Genomic DNA, 5,047 nt, shown 5'->3' with positions numbered 1-5,047 from the left:
TTCAAGTTTTAGGTACTGATTGTCGACTTTTTAGCTGGCTTTGGTGCCTTGGACATGAGCTAGGACCTTAAGATTCTGCATTAAAGGAGGACTAGCAGCAGAGTTGCACGGGAGAATGTGAAAAGTATTCATATGTAGTAAAAACCTGAGAAATCCGTCCGTTTTCTTCATTTGTTATCGAATCGACTTAAAGGCAGATCGTCACATTGGCCGCTCTTCTCTCTGAAACGGTTGTACTTATCGTCTTCAAAGCTATGTCGCGTGCTGCGGTATGCGGAGACACTAAAAGCACCATAGTAGAACACAGATGAAGCTTCTAAGTTGATGTAATAGCCAGTAAGAAGTAGTACAATTCAAGTTTTAGGTATCGATTATTGATTTTTTAGCTGGCTTTGGTGCCTTGGACATGAGCTAGGACCTTAAGATTCTGCATGAAAGGAGGACTAGCAGCCGAGTTGAACGGGAGAATGTGAAAAGTGTTCATATGTAGTAAAAACCTGAGAAATCCGTCCGTTTTCGTCATTTGTTATCGAATCGACTTAAGTCAGATCGTCACATTGGCTGCTCTTCTCTCTGAAACGGTTGTACTTATCGTCTGGAAAGTTTTTTGTCGCGTGCTGCGGTATGCGGAGACACTAAAATCACCATAGTAGAACACAGATGAAGCTTCTAAGTTGATGTAATAGACAATAAGAAGTAGTACAATTCAAGTTTTAGGTATGGATTATTGACTTTTTAGCTGGCTTTGGTGCCTTGGGCATGAGCTAGGACCTTAAGATTCTGCATGAAAGGAGGACTAGCAGCCGAGTAGCACGGGAGGATGTGAAAAGTATTCAGATGTAGTAAAAACCTGAGAAATCCGTCCGTTTTCGTCATTTGTTATCGAATCGACTTAAAGCCAGATCGTCATATTGGCCGCTCTTCTCTCTGAAACGGTTGTACTTATCGTCTTCAGAGCTATGTCGCGTGCTGCGGTATGCGGAGACACTAAAAGCACCATAGTAGAACACAGATGAAGCTTCTAAGTTGATGTAATAGCCAGTAAGAAGTAGTACAATTCAAGTTTTAGGTATCGATTATTGATTTTTTAGCTGGCTTTGGTGCCTTGGACATGAGCTAGGACCTTAAGATTCTGCATCAAAAGGCGGACTAGCAGCCGAGTTGCACGGGAGAATGTGAAAAGTGTTCATATGTAGTAAAAACCTGAGAAATCCGTCCGTTTTCGTCATTTGTTATCGAATCGACTTAAAGCCAGATCGTCACATTGGCTGCTCTTCTCTCTGAAACGGTTGTAGTTATCGTCTGGAAAGCTTTGTCGCGTGCTGCGGTATGCGGAGACACTAAAAGCACCATAGTAGAACACAGAAGAAGCTTCTAAGATGATGTAATAGCCAGTAAGAAGTAGTACAATTCAAGTTTTAGGTATCGATTATTGACTTTTTAGCTGGCTTTGGTGCCTTGGACATGAGCTAGGACCTTAAGATTCTGCGTGAAAGGAGGACTAGCAGCCGAGTTGCAGGGGAGAATGTGAAAAGTGTTCATATGTAGTAAAAACCTGAGAAATCCGTCCGTTTTCGTCATTTGTCGCCCTAACCGCCGTCTGCTTCACGTCTTCTGTGCAGCGAGCTACCTTAATCTAAGTATTATCTGTATTTTTCTTACTTGTCACTTCTTCTTCTGCGTGTTTTTGCTTTTAGGAAGCTTTAATAGTAGAGTGCTATTAGGTGTTCCATAGATCTCGTGTTTGTTTTGAATACAGTCAGAGAGTCCCTTTAGTCAGCCCTAGTGCTAGTAGTGCTAGTGTTTGTTTTCAATATCGTCCAGAGACAGGTAGTGCTATTTTCCTTGTTTCTACAAGAAGTGGTTAGCAATCACAGTTTAGTCAATAATCAACCGCCTTTAGTGAATTAGCAGTCTAGTTAAAAGCTGATTAACACTCTATAGTAAATTGATTTCTTAGGATGGCTAGGATGTGTGGCTGCTGTGTACGGACGCAGGAGGAGCTGGCCACTCTTCGCGAACAGCTGAGCGTGTTGATGGCCGCGGTCAGCCGTCTTCAGGGTGCGGCCTCGGAGTGTAGCGGCAGTGGCTAGTCTGGTGCGTCGCATGGTGCACCCCAGGTGTTAGATGCTTCACCCACTGTCCCTGCTGTCGAGACATCTTCGCGGGTACCGGGCGCGGTTGGGCCACCCTCTCCCCAAGGGGAGTGGCGGGTTCAGCGGCGTTCGCGGCGCACGAGGCGGAGGGTCAATGTGGAGGCTGGCCGTGTGGCATCGCCCGCTCTGCCTGTGAGTGGACATGTGGCTGCTCCTTCAGCAAGGTCCGAGCAGGCACACGGGGGGAGGGGTTTATTAGTTATTGGGAGCTCCAACGTTAGGCGGGTGATGGAGCCCCTTAGGGAAATAGCGGAAAGGTCGGGGAAGAAGGCCAGTGTTCACTCTGTCTGCTTGCCGGGGGGTCTCATCCGAGATGTGGGAGAGGCCCTACCGGCGGCGATAGAGAGCACTGGGTGCACCCGACTGCAAATTGTTGCTCATGTCGGCACCAATGACTCTTGCCGTCTGGGTTCAGAGGTCATCCTCAGTTCGTACAGGCGGTTGGCGGAGTTGGTGAAGGTGGAAAGCCTCGCTCGCGGGGTGGAATCAGAGCTAACTATTTGTAGTATCGTTCCGAGAACCGATCGCGGTCCTCTGGTTTGGAGCCGAGTGGAAGGCTTAAACCAGAGGCTCAGACGATTCTGCGGAGAGCTGGGGTGCAAATTTCTCGACCTCCGCTATCGGGTGGAGAAATGTAGGGTCCCCCTGAATAGGTCAGGCGTGCACTACACGCCGGAAGCGGCTACGAGGGTAGCGGAGTACGTGTGGAGTGCACATGGGGTTTTTTTAGGTTAGAGAATTCCCTCCCTAGGCCCGACAAGACGCCTCCTGAGACGCGGCAAGGCAGGAGTAGGCAAAATGCAACAAGGAATAACAATATTAATGTGCTAATAGTAAACTGCAGGAGCGTCTATAGAAAGGTCCCAGAACTGCTCTCATTAATAAACGGTCACAACGCCCATATAGTACTAGGAACAGAAAGTTGGCTGAAACCAGACGTAAACAGTAATGAAATCCTAAACTCTGATTGGAATGTATACCGCAGAGATAGGCTGTACAGTGAAGGGGGAGGCGTGTTTATAGCGATAAGAAGTGCAATAGTATCAAAGGAAATTGACGGAGATTCGAATTGTGAAATGATTTGGGTGAAGGTCACGGTTAAAGCAGGCTCAGACATGGTAATAGGATGTCTCTATAGGCCCCCGGGCTCAGCAGCTGTTGTGGCTAAGCACCTGAAGAATAATTTGGAAAATATTTCGAGTAGATTTCCCCACCATGTTATAGTTCTGGGTGGAGATTTTAATTTGCCGGATATAGACTGGGAGACTCAAACGTTTATAACGGGTGGCAGGGACAAAGAATCCAGTGAAATATTTTTAAGTGCTTTATCTGAAAACTACCTTGAGCAGTTAAACAGAAAACCGACTCATGGCGATAATATATTAGACCTTCTGGTGACAAACAGACCCGAACTATTTGAATCAGTTAATGCAGAACAGGGAATTAGCGACCATAAAGCGGTTACTGCGTCGATGATTTCAGCCGTAAATAGAAATATTAAAAAAGGTAGGAAGATTTTTCTGTTTAGCAAAAGTGACAAAAAGCAGATTACAGAGTACCTGACGGCTCAACACAAAAGTTTTGTCTCAAGTGCAGATAGTGTTGAGGATCAGTGGACAAAGTTCAAAACCATGGTACAATATGCGTTAGATGAGTATGTGCCAAGCAAGATCGTAAGAGATGGAAAAGAGCCACCGTGGTACAACAACCGAGTTAGAAAACTGCTGCGGAAGCAAAGGGAACTTCACAGCAAACATAAACATAGCCAAAGCCTTGCAGACAAACAAAAATTACGCGAAGCGAAATGTAGTGTGAGGAGGGCTATGCGAGAGGCTTTCAATGAATTCGAAAGTAAAGTTCTATGTACTGACTTGGCAGAAAATCCTAAGAAATTTTGGTCCTATGTCAAAGCGGTAGGTGGATCAAAACAAAATGTCCAGACACTCTGTGACCAAAATGGTACTGAAACAGAGGATGACAGACTAAAGGCCGAATTACTAAATGTCTTCTTCCAAAGCTGTTTCACAGAGGAAGACTGCACTGTGCTTCCTTCTCTAGATTGTCGCACAGTTGACAAAATGGTAGATATCGAAGTAGAGAAACAATTAAAATCGCTCAAAAGAGGAAAGGCCGCTGGTCCTGATGGGATACCAGTTCGATTTTACACAGAGTACGCGAAGGAACTTGCCCCCCTTCTTGCAGCGGTGTACCGTAGGTCTCTAGAAGAGCGAAGCGTTCCAAAGGATTGGAAAAGGGCACAGGTCATCCCCGTTCTCAAGAAGGGACGTCGAACAGATGTGCAGAACTATAGACCTATATCTCTAACGTCGATCAGTTGTAGAATTTTGGAACACGTATTATGTTCGAGTATAATGTCTTTTCTGGAGACTAGAAATCTACTCTGTAGGAATCAGCATGGGTTTCGAAAAAGACGATCGTGTGATACCCAGCTCGCGCTATTCGTCCACGAGACTCAGAGGGCCTTAGACACGGGTTCACAGGTAGATGCCGTGTTTCTTGACTTCCGCAAGGCGTTTGACACAGTTCCCCACAGTCGTTTAATGAACAAAGTAAGAGCATACGGACTGTCAGATCAATTGTGTGATTGGATTGAGGAGTTCCTAGATAACAGAACGCAGCACGTCATTCTCAATGGAGAGAAGTCTTCCGAAGTAAGAGTGATTTCAGGTGTGCCGCAGGGGAGTGTCATAGGACCGTTGCTATTCACAATATACATAAATGACCTGGTGGATGACATCGGAAGTTCACTGAGGCTTTTTGCAGATGATGCTGTGGTGTATCGAAAGGTTGCAACAATGGAAAATTGTACTGAAATGTAGGAGGATCTGCAGCGAATTGACGCGTGGTGCACGGAATGGCAATTGAATCTC

Source organism: Schistocerca gregaria, unplaced genomic scaffold (assembly GCF_023897955.1).
Source record: "Schistocerca gregaria isolate iqSchGreg1 unplaced genomic scaffold, iqSchGreg1.2 ptg000422l, whole genome shotgun sequence".
In the NCBI taxonomy this organism is placed as follows: Eukaryota; Metazoa; Arthropoda; class Insecta; order Orthoptera; family Acrididae; genus Schistocerca; species Schistocerca gregaria.
This window is presented reverse-complemented; position numbering follows the sequence as displayed.